The 12,575-nt window shown below is 47.6% G+C and overlaps 1 protein-coding gene across 1 annotated transcript in view; it reads left to right on the top strand.

The window, feature by feature from the left end:
* Positions 1-12,575, top strand: part of CEMIP (cell migration inducing hyaluronidase 1) — a 551,721-nt gene that overhangs the window by 197,448 nt on the left and 341,698 nt on the right. The gene's annotated exons all lie outside the window — the stretch shown is intronic.

Raw genomic sequence — 12,575 nt, 5'->3', positions numbered from 1 at the left:
AAGGGTAAAGGAGCAGACCTGTGTTCTTAATATGTTGCGATATAGGAAGTGAAATGGAAAATAAAGTGTTTGCCGAGGATCACACAATGTATCAAGTGAGAAATACTTCCCTAGAGTTCTTGCCTCCTTGGCTCCATAATGATGAACTACTGGATCACACCTCTCTCCATCTTTAAGGGTCTAATGGACATCGTCTTTATTAGAGGGGGGACCAGAACTCATAGCATGCAGCTCTGGTTGGCACACTCTCAATGCCATCTGCTCAATCACTTCTGATGCCTCATCGTGCACAGCACCCACAGGTCCACAACTCACACTTGTAATCATTGTGGCTGGAACAATTATAGTGGTGAATACAGATCTAGTGAGGATGGATACATTTAGCCTACTAAGTTTTAGTGAAGGTGACAGTTCTGTTTGAAACAAGCACGTGGGAAGACAACTGTACTGTTAACATTGGGGCCCAGATTTACTAAAGGCTTGTGTTACCCTTGTGTGAAGCAATTCGTCACATGACAACACAAGTACTTTAGTGGGATTTATTAAGCTATGCAAAGCCACCTTGCATGGCTCTGTGTGGTTTAATAAATTCAAAGTAACACAAGGCAGTGCCCAGCGATGTGCAGGTTTCTCATGCGTCCATCCATGGTGTTTAACACAATCACAGGTTTGCAAAGATCTTTAAACCTGTGATAGCGCCAAAAGGGTGTGCCTCCCCAACCTGGATGTAATGAGGAGAAATATCGCATTTCTCCTCATTACTTCCTCTTTGTATGTTTGCTGCATGCAGCCGCACACATAGAAAGAGGAATACACCTTTAAATATTGTTTTTGTGAAGGAAGGCATCCCTTCCTTTACATAACAAATCCTGCTTGTAATGCACACCTTCTTGCACATTGGCGCAGATGTGCCTGCGTTGGCACAAGACAGCACACAGTGCGCCAGCGCTGGGAGAGAGCAGAAATGCGTCAAATCTTTGTAAATATGATGCATTTCAGCTCTTTCCTTCTATGTAACTCAATGTGTAACATTTTAGTAAATCTGTTCTTGGGTAATAATGCCAGGGCCTGCGGTGCTCACCAAAAATAGTGAACAGTATTATGGGAACCAGAAATATGCAGATGAGCCTTTACTGTGGGTACAGGGATTGAGGGTAGAAGTCCGTACTGTGGGCATCAGACCTCCACCTGCACTGTAGGCCTTGGCTGTGAGTGAAAATGCCTGCGTGGGCCGACCAAGTTATCAACAAAAGAGACCCTACTTTTGACATCATGAATATGTGAAGGAGCCCGTCTGGTATGAGTAAAGGAGGTGCACAGAGGCCATTTTCTAGGAGCGAAGGAGTCTGCGCCATGTGCTTCACGTTTTGGCATCTGTGCGCTGTCTGCATTTTTAACTCCCTGTTCTGTCTATTTTTAGTTTAAAAAATAATTTAATCCCTTTCCCTTGCTTTTAATCCACTCCGCATACCTGCACTATAATTGTGCCCCACACCGCGGCTTCAGCGGCTCTCCAGCGCGCTCCCTGGGAGTCTCCTCGCCATCTTGGGGGCTGGAGGGGACGTCGGCCGGACGCCATTGTGGTCAGCGCTCTAGCAGTCAGGCTGACTGGCTAGAGCCCTATTTAACCTCAGTATGCAAGCGCGCGGCATGTGCGCGCGGCGTGTATGCCGCAGTAATGCCGGAGTCACGCCAGAGTCCAGCCCTTCTGCGCCCGTCCGCGCTAAGGACGGGCTGGACGAGTGGGCGACTGGCCCTACCGGGAGTGGACACATTCATATCAGGTATTCTCATCATGATCTGATCAACCTTAAACCATCCGGGTACCGTGTCACTATATGAACCCCCGGAGGCTATCCAAAAGCTATCCCCCTGTTGCAGGTGTTTTCGGACAAGCTGCACGGGATTTGTTTCGCCATCTGGACCCACTAAGGCAGGCACTAGTGGTAAACCTGTGCTTAGCACGAGGAGGGAAAATTGATTTCTTATTAATGCGAGATCTTTGATAAAGAACAATATTGCCTTTAAGGACTTTGTCTCGGATAGAAGACCCTCTTGGGTCTTCGTTACGGAAACGTGGGCTAAAGACTCCTCGGGACCGGATCTGGTGGAGGCGGTACCAGAGGGTTATACGCTGGTTAGGCAGGATAGAGTGGGTCGTACAGGTGGAGGGTTGGGCATCCTTTATAAGGATTCTCACTCCTGCCGTATTACCCCATTATTAGTCCCACAGGATGCCTTTCAGGCCCTCTATTTCTCTATCAATGCAGCATATGCTGCTCCATTTATGGGCATTCTCATCTACCGCCCCCCTGGGCCTAGAGCAGATTTTGGTCAGCATCTGCTCCGTATTTTAGAACCTTATTTTGGTTGTGAGCACTTAACGGTACTGGGAGATATGAACTTCCATCTAGAAAATCTAGAGGCCAGTGAAACCCTCTCTCTCCTAGATGGTCTATCCGCTTGTGGGCTGCAGCAGCTAGTCAAGGGTTCTACCCACCAGGCGGGCCATACGTTGGATGGGGTCTTCTCGAATGACAGTCGGCTGACTATCGATGTCCCTATCCCGCTCACCTGGTCGGACCACTTTGCGGTCCCCTTGGAATTGGTGGCTACTCCTGCAAACAGCAAGCGGAATGGACCTAGTAAAATGGAATCCAGGCGAAATCTTAAGAGTATAACTAATGACTCACTTGCTCCCCTGATTCCCATTTTGGTTATTTCTACGGAGGAGGATGTGGGTTCGGCTGTACTTAAGTTAGAAAACTCCATCATAGTAGCTATGGATGAATTGGCTCCAGCCTCCCTACGCTACTCTGCCAGAAATAGGCCGTCGGCCCCTTGGTTCTCGGAGTCATTAAGACTACTTAGACAGGTTTGTAGGAAGCAGGAACGACTCTGGTGGGCCAGCTGGGCTACGCAGGATAGGGAAACCCACAAATCCCTTTTGAGGGGATATAAGGCTGAGGTTATGAGAGCAAAGCAGGAGTATTTTACAAATCTTACTACCTCGCCGAAAGAGTTGTTTAAGATCGCGGACTCGCTGTCTACCCTGCAGACCCCGGACCCAGTCGCCAGCACACAGCAGCTCTGTGACGATATTGCCCAATATTTCCATTAAAAAATTGTTGAAATTTATTCGGCCTTAGAGTTACAAAGGGCGTCAATATCTTTCTCCCCCTCTCCATCCATGCCCCCTCAGTATCTGCCGGGGTTCCTTCCCTGGTGTGTTTGTCCAGTTTTCCACCTCTTTCCCTTCAGGAACTGGATGTTCTCTTGAGTAAGACCAGGTCTGGGTCTCCCCTTGACCCTTGCCCTCTTAAACTTCTTAAACAGTGTAAGGAAACTCTCTTGCCTCATTACTGGACATTATGAACAGGGCAATGCGGGATGGCATTTTTCCCTCTCAGTGGAAGAGGGCGGTGGTTAAGCCCCTTTTGAAAAAGCCTACCCTAGACCCGGAGGTTCTTAAAAACTTTCGCCCAATTTCGCTGCTCCCAGCTCCTGCAAAGATGCTGGAAACCCATCTCAACCAGCATCTTGCAACATTTCTGGAAACCTCTGGTCTTTTGGATTACTCGCAGCATGGATTTCGGAGGGGTCATAGCACGGAGTCAGCCCTTACCATAGTGCTTGATAACATCCGCACCAGAGCTGATAAGGGCCAGACTTCCCTCCTCATCCTGTTAGATCTTACGGCTGCTTTCGATACCCTGTCCCCCGCGGTGTTAATATCTCGGCTGAGGGAGATAGGGGTGGAGGGGCCAGCACTCAGTTTGCTGGCCTCCTTCCTTGACCAGAGGGAACAGAGAGTTAAGTTGGGGGAGTTCCTATCTCCATTCAATCCTGTGCAGTGTGGGGTCCCACAGGGGTCGGCATTAAGTCCGACCCTCTTCAACATCTATGTGACCCCACTTGCCAGGCTCATTAGATCGTTTGGGATGGAGGTAGTCTCCTACGCTGATGACACTCAGATCTTGGTGTCTCTCGCCCAGTCCGTCAGCTCCTCTGCCTCCAAATTTAGACACTGTATGGAGGCAGTTGCTCAATGGCTGATTGACAATTCATTGAGGCTGAACGACGAGAAGACAGAGATCCTAGTGTTCGATGGGAAGGAGGACATCTGGTCCGCGGAATGGTGGCCTTCATCCCTGGGAGCTTGCCCTGTACCCACGGCCCTGTCTCGGAACCTGGGAGTCTTGATCGATCCGGCCCTTGCGATGGGTCAACAAGTGAACAGGACAATATCCACTTGTTGGGGTATTATCAAGATCCTGCGGAAGAACAAACATTATCTGTCCCTGCATGCCCGCAAGCAAATTGTGGTCGCATTAATAGCTTCCCGGCTCGATTACTGTAATGCTTTATACGCAGGAATAAACAAGGGCCTGTTACAGCGACTACAAATTGTGCAGAACGCTGTGGCTAAGTTTGTGCTGGACGTGCCTAGGTGCTCGTCAGCCACTGCCGCTAGGAAATCCCTGCATTGGCTTCCGATTGAAGCCAGGATTTTCTTTAAGGTTTTCTGTTTGATTTATGGGGCCCTGAACAGGAATGGGACGGGAGGAATAAGAGACCTGTTGGTTCCGTATGCCCCCTCCAGAAACCTTCGTTCCTCCAAAAAGTTCTTGTTATCAGTCCCCCGCGTTCGAAGAGCTAAGTGGGGAGGCATGGCTTTCTCTAGCCTTGCTCCGAAATTGTGGAACACTCTGCCCTGTGAAATCAAGTCCCTGCCATCATTGCAAGCCTTTAGAAGGGCCCTGAAGACAAGGCTCTTTGTCAAAGCCTACCCTTAGTTTTGGGATTCTGCCTTTTTTGTGATTTTTTCTTGATAGGCGCCTTGATGCCTCCGGGCTAAGTAGCGCTATATAAGCTCTCATTCATTTCATTTTCATTTCATTTCATTTCATGGGCATCATGTCTGCATGAAAGAGACTGCACTGTGGCATCAGGTATGACAGAAGAAGCCTATGCGCTATGCTTAGTGTTACCGAAAGGCCCTGCCTGGCCTCACGAATACTACAGCAGTCCTGAATATTTGCAGGAAGAATGAGTGGACTGAGAGCAGAGGCCTTCACCCGCAGGGGTTGCTCTCGGTGCCAGTAACAGCAAGAATGAGTGAAGGAGGGTGTACTGAGAGCAGAGGCCTTCACCCGCAAGGGTTGCTCTCGGTGCCAGTAACAGCAAGAATGAGTGAAGGAGACTGTACTGAGAGCATAGGCCTTCACCCTCAAGGGTTGCTCTCGGTGTCAGTAACAGCAAGAATGAGTGAAGGAGGGTGTACTGAGAGCAGAGGCCTTCACTCTCTTGCATTCAGTGCCAGTAACAGCAAGAATGAGTGAAGGAGGGTGTACTGAGAGCCGAGGCCTTCACTCGCAAGGGTTGCTTTCGGTGCCCGCTCCTTCACTTACCTTCACTGGAAGCGAATGCTCTCAGGGTACACAACTTCACTATTAACTGAGTTACAAGTTTGAACGAAGGAGTATGCCCGGTGGCACTCCGATATTACCGAAGAGCCATAAGTGGGCAAAAAGCCTGAGCCAGAGTGAGCAGAGTCAATGCATTCCAAATATTCATACGGGCAATATTGAAAAGGGAATGGTGTGTAGGGATTTAAGCGGGTATGGCGGGGCAAAAAGGAGAATAAGCATTCAAAATAATTCTTTGAAAAGAAGCCCTATTTTAACTCAATGAAATCTGTGATAGGTCTGAATTCTGGGCGCCTGGGGCACAATAGTAGGCCCTTGGTGTTCAAAAGCCTTCCTCTCTTGATTGGTGGATGGTCTTACATTTGTTACATGACCGCAATAGTTCACCAGAGTGCTCTGGTGATGCAAAGAATTGAACCTAGGATGAAGGTAACAGCAGCTTGACTCCCAGAAGGCGGCTGCATGGTGCAGAGATTACCAAGTCTTTTCTGCTTTCTATCGTGTGCTACTACATACCTCCAAGCAGAGAGATATGAGATGGGTATGATGTCATAGCTCTTTCTACACAAAACCTACCTCTAGCACCAGGATTTGGATTGACTGCAATTCAGTATTTAGTTTCTTGTGTATTCCAGGGTAAAGGGAATTACAACTATCTATTCTGGGTCCTAATGGCACTAAAGCTCTTATTAGGGTACTGAGAACAAAGGAGGCAAAGGGTTTCACACATTATCGTAGACTATATCTGGTGCTTTTTTAATGATTAATTCCCCCGGTGATTCGGGGCAGACTTTGTTGAATAGCACTCCTAAGCTCTTGGCGATAATACTCGGGACTGAGTTGGACTAAGAGTACGGTGCTGATTGATGGGAGGGGAGAGACTGGGACAGGTACAAGTTTCTACATGGAGAATCTTCATCTTGGATCTGTTTTAGACTCGTTTGCTAGTCTACAGCCAGCTGTTCATGAGAGCAGCACAATGTGTTGCCAAATATTGCCAGTGTTCAAATGGTAATCAATACAGTAGGACTTGAAGATCTGAGCTCGTGGTAAAAGACAAGCATTGAACAGTATGGAATTCAAGGAACATCGTAAAAGAACCCCTTGGGTGGGCACATTTGGTTCGAGTTTCAATAGTGCTTAATGCTCTTTTTGGAAACAATGCAAAAGAGAATGGCTAATTGTGGACTAGGGCACTGTCTCTGTTTTGAGGAAGTGGTTTAGTGAGGTACTAGCCGCTTCATATAACTCTGCAATAGGGTCAGGAAGAATCAAAAGGACTTTAGCATCCTCTTTCATCGCAAGCAGGACACTTTGCTATATACCCAGCAGTGTTGTTTTGGTTTTGAGATAGGGCCACACCAGAAGGATGACAACCTAACTGCTGGTTGCCCTTCAGATAATTATGAAGTGGCATGACCATATTTCTTTCTATTTCTGGCAAGGCATGGACTACTAAAATTGAGTCTTTAACAGTGATGTAGCTAGACCTACTGCCACCCGGGTCGGCCTTTAAGTTTGCAGCCAAATGCAGGGAAGAGCGGAGGGTGGGGAGAGGGATGCCGGCCGACAGCCGACTTGTTTGGGGGCAGGGGGGAGGGAGGGGTGTTGGCAGGCGATAGACAACTTGTTCTCGCCGGGTAGGGGGATGCTGGTATTTGACAGACACAACTCGCCAACCTCCACCAAAAAGCCCACCTCCACCAAAATCATAGAAGTTAATAGTATACTCATTAACAATAATTGTGAGTGGCGTCTCTTATATCCCACATTTGGATGGCAAATCGCAGTACCCTTTATACTTGCCGATCCCGACTCTTTCCCAGTTCCGCCAAATTTTATTAAAGTACTTATTAGCACCGACTCTCTTTGCATACAAATTCTCATGTTTTTTCACCTTAGACATTTTAATATTCCATTGAGCCATAGTTGGTATGATTATTGACTTTAAATTTGCTAAAATTAAGGACTCTGTGGTTATCAAACAGAGATTATTCAGTTTGGTAGGGAGATTGTCTAAACTCGATGGGGTGCCATAAAGGGCCCCCAACAGGTCAGGAACAATCACTCGTCCCATCCGGACTTCTATGTAATTAAAGATATTGGTCCAAACACGCTCAATTTAGGGCAAGTAAAAATCATGTTGCGCCAATCCCCTGATTGCGACCCACATCTGAAGCATCTACTATCAGCTCAACTATGCATCTTTTTTATTTTTCTGGAGTATGGTATAACATCCATGTTCGAGGCATGTGGGCTGCTGAATTCATATCTGTGCATAGATCGCCGCTTAGTGTTGGGTCCGGATGATTGCACATTGTTGTCCTGGAAGAGTCTTCGAAGTATCACGAGATAGGTGGCTCCTCCCTCGGACTACAGTGCGCATGGGCATCCTCTCCATCCTCAGATTATTTTTTTCCGCCATTGGGTTCGGATGTACTTTCCATAACTCCAAGTTCGGAATCAAAAGAAACTTTTCAAAAAGGCCAAAAGGCCTTCGGATTTGTCAGTATTGTTTCGCTCGGTACCGATAAACTTTCATCACCCTTTCTTTGCACTCCGGTCGTCGAATCGGGCCGTTAGGCCTTCTCGACGCCACGTGGACCGACGGACGATGGAACGAAGTCCATTCAAATACTGCCCGCAGTGCAACTCAAAGTTCCCGCACACAGATAAGCATCCAGTGTGCAACAAATGTCTATCTCCAGATCATCATGAAGATAATTGCCTAGCTTGTGCCCAGTTCCGATCCAAAAAGACACTCCGAAACAGGCGAGCGGCAAGGCAAGAAATGCAGAGGTCGGCACCAGAGCCCGAGAATATCTTCGACAATGAGGAAGAGCTAGTTGACGCCTAAGACTCGGATCGAGAGGAAGATCAATACTCCGAGCAGGACTCTGAATATTATATCGACGACGAAGAACAAATCGTCGATGTCGATGAATACGATCAAGACATCGTAGCTGTCGAAGACGACTCCGATGACGACAAAGGGAGAACTGTGAGTACACCGCCCCCATACAGACACTACACCAATATCAGAGACTCAGGGCGAGGCATCGCCAACAGGCCTTAGCCAAGATCAAAATACTGGTTCTACAGCCCCGCCAGACCGCCCGGCTAAGAACATACAAAAAGAGCCTTCTGAGACACGTAATCAGAGGCCGGTTCAATCGAAACCGAAACTCATCGACACGACAGTCTTCGGACCGAACGTCGTCGAACCGAAGGTGATAAAACAAAAGGGCGCCGAACCAAAGGCAACCATTACATCTAAACCTTCTAAGCCAAAGGCCGTCGAATCGAGTTCGACTGTCGAAAAAAAGGAAAAAAGTCTGTCGACGACGGCAAACAGGCTACGCCCAAGGCGGTCGTCGAACCGAAAGCGAAACCTAAGGCACACCAAACAAAGGCGGTCGAGTCGAAGACCATCCATCCGAGGAGGGGCATCGAGCCGAAGTCGCAGGCTCCGAAGACACCCCTACAGCCTAAAGACGTTCTCGGACCGACAAAACCGCTCGGTCCGAAAACAGTGGTGAAACCTGTAAAAGACGTCGGAACGACAAAACCTATCGATAAACCGCAAAAACAAATACAGGCACCAAAAGGGGTCGATCCGATTAAAGCCATCGAACCGAAGAAAGTCAAACCAAAGACTACCACGCCATGGCTAAAAACTGTGGAAGCAGAGATCATACATCCAGACCCCTCCACAAAAGATCAGTCCAAGCTATATATTGACCCAAACACTGGGAAAGTGACTGTGTATACAAAAAAGAAAAGACCAGTGCCAGCTGAAGACTTTTCTAAAATTCCACTAAAAAAGAAAAGTGACTGTGCAACCTCTCCTATTCTTTTCCAACCTATCTCTCCAGCTATGCCTACTACTCCATATGCCCCATACTCTCCTGCACGCTCTAACTACAACCCAGATGAAGATCAGGACGCAGATGTGGGTTTTGGATATCCACAAAAGCCATATGTAGACCCCAATTCACAACCATGGGGAGGGGGGGGTGAGCCAGACTCTGAGGGTACTCTACCCATTACAGACCCTACTGTATACCCAGCAAAACCATCACCCACAGAAGAGACAGTGGATTTTAACTCTTTACTAGATAGAGCAGCAAGCTACCATAAGGTAGACATGCATTCAGATGCAGTAGAAGAGGACTTTGATACACTAGCAACATCAGAAAGATGTGTCAAAACACTCCCCATATTAAAGGGTGTACTAAAGCACGCAAATGACATATTTAAAGACACTGCTAGGGCACGCGTCATCAACCCTAGAATAGAGAAGAAGTATAGGGCTGCACCAGTAGACCCTACTTACATCGGGGGACAACTGCCCTTAGATTCATTAGTGGTATCCAACGCACGAAAGCGTGCTAATTCACAAACTACTGGAGAGGCTCCTCCTCCTGATAAGGAGACAAAGATTTTGGAAGCATCAGGCAAAAGAGTAGCCGCTCAAGCAGCAAACTCTCGGAGAATAGCCAATATTCAAGCCTTGTTGGCTAGATATGACAGGGCGCACTATGACACTCTAGAAGAACTTCTCCAAAACTTACCTGAGCCTTACAAACAGCAGGCAGATGGACTTATACAGGAGGGGAAGCTCATCACCAATGCCTCCATTAAGTGTGCACTGGACGCGGCAGACACAGCTGCAGGGTATATCAACACAAGCGTACTGCTTAGGAGACACGCATGGCTGCGCATATCTTGAATCAAAAATGAAGTCCAGGCTACAATTCTTAACCAGCCTATAAACCCAGATTTTTTGTTTGGTCCAGCAGTTGACTCAATTCTGGACAAAATGAAAAAGGACACGGAGACAGCAAAGTCAATGGGAGCTCTTCAGTCCCAACAACACAGAGGCTCCTTTTGTCGCCCCAACTATAGAGGAGGAGTGCGTGGTAACACATCGCAGCAGTCCTCCACATACAAAACAAATACACAATTCACATACAACAAAAATACAAATCGTGGTGGATACAGAGGAAATAATAACAAAGGCAGAGGTCGTGGAGGCAATACCAATAGATCCTCCACTAATACCAAACAGTGACTTTTTGGCACTACCCCCAGACCATACAACACCGGTCGGGGAAAGAGTACAACAGTTCCTATCAGCCTGGCTAAACATCACTACAGACAAATGGGTCAGGCAAATTATCCAACATGGCTATTGCCTAGAACTAACATCAACACTACCCAAAATACCACCCGTACACCGTCCAATGTCACAGGAACATATAACGTTATTGCAGCAAGAGGTCATCAGTATGCTGCAAAAGGGGGCCATAGAACCAGTCCCATTCAAACACCAAGGAACAGGGGTATATTCACTATACTTCCTCATTCCCAAGAAGGACGGGTCTCTCAGACCAATATTAGATCTCAGGCCCCTCAACAACTACATTTTATCAGAGCACTTCCACATGCTCACTCTGCAACAAGTCCTACCACTGCTGCGGCAGGGAGACTTCCTAGCAACTCTGGACCTCAAAGACGCATACTTTCATATACCAATACACCCTGCTCACAGAAAGTATCTCAGGTTTACAATTCAGGGACAACACTACCAGTTCAATGTCCTACCATTCTGTGTCACAACAGCTCCACAGGTGTTCACAAAATGCCTAGCAACAGTGGCGGCACATCTCAGGAGACAACACATTCATGTGCACCCATATCTGGATGATTGGCTAATACAAGCGCCATCGGCCAAGCAATGTGCCAGCCACATGTCAAAAACCATTCATCTCCTGCACAATCTAGGTTTCTCGCTGAACTACCCAAAGTCACACCTACAACCCTCCCACGTACAGCTGTACCTGGGAGCAACAGTAGATACACTAGCAGCAAAAGCATATCCAAACTCAGCACGGATCAACGGAATGCAAGCGTTAATCCAAAGGTTCAAACCACAACACTCATTGCCAGCCCGAGTGTTTATGCAACTAATAGGCATGATGGCCTCATGCATTTTCATAGTCCCTCATGCCAGACTACACATGCGTCCGCTACAGGAGTGCCTAGCAAGGCAGTGGAACTAGGCTCAGGGACAATTAAAGGACCTAGTGTTGGTGACCAGTCGAGCATCCAACTCTCTGCATTGGTGGAATCCACAAAACCTTTGCAAAGGGCGACTGTTCCAGGAGCCGGTCCCACAAATAGTGATAACAGCGGACGCATCACTGCTAGGCTGGGGAGCCCATGTCCTGCATTACACAGTCCAGGGAATATGGACTACGCAACAGAAAAAGTTGCACATCAACCTACTGGAGTTGACGGCGGTCTTCCTAGCCCTAAAAGTGTTCAAGAAACACTTATGCAACAAAACCGTGTTGATCCGGACGGACAACATGACAGCTATGTATTACATTCAAAAACAGGGAGGAACACACTCTCCACAGCTATCACACCAGGCTCAGAGTGTGTGGAAATGGGCCATTCAGAGGAACATGTTTCTCATGGCAGAACATCTCCCAGGCAAGGACAATCAAATAGCCGACCTGCTCAGCAGGCACAGTCAACAGATGCACGAATGGGAGATTCACCACAATGTGCTCCAACCATTCTTCCAGCAGTGGGGACAAACAGAGATAGATCTGTTTGCCACAAGCGAAAACGCAAAATGCCAGTACTTTGCCGCCAGGTTCCCACATCCACAGTCGCAAGGCAATGCGATATGGATGAACTGGTCGGGCAAATTTGCGTACGCTTTTCCCTCAGCTCCATTAATACCGCTAGTAGCACGCAAAATGCGCCAACACTCGCTAACGCTTATCCTAGTTGCTCCCACATGGGCGAGGCAACCCTGGTACACAACATTCCTAGAACCATCAGTGGTGCCTCATCAAAGACTGCGACTCACACCCAGTCTTCTAACTCAGAGCCATGGCAAAATCCAACACCCAGACCCGCAACAGCTCAACCTAACGATCTGGCTCCTGAAATCCTAGAGTTTGGATACCTCAACTTGCCTCCAGACTGTATAAATATTATCAAAGAGGCAAGAAGACCCACTACCAGAGCATGTTATGCAGCTAAGTGAAAACGTTTCATCATTTACTGCAGTAACAATGACATAAACCCATTAGATGCTTCTACACAAAACATAATTTGCTATCTCTT

The sequence above is a fragment of the Lissotriton helveticus genome, chromosome 3_1, assembly GCF_964261635.1.
Source record: "Lissotriton helveticus chromosome 3_1, aLisHel1.1, whole genome shotgun sequence".
Classification (NCBI taxonomy): domain Eukaryota; kingdom Metazoa; phylum Chordata; class Amphibia; order Caudata; family Salamandridae; genus Lissotriton; species Lissotriton helveticus.
The sequence above is the reverse complement of the archived record's forward strand: the minus strand, read 5'-3'. Positions and strand labels throughout refer to the sequence as shown.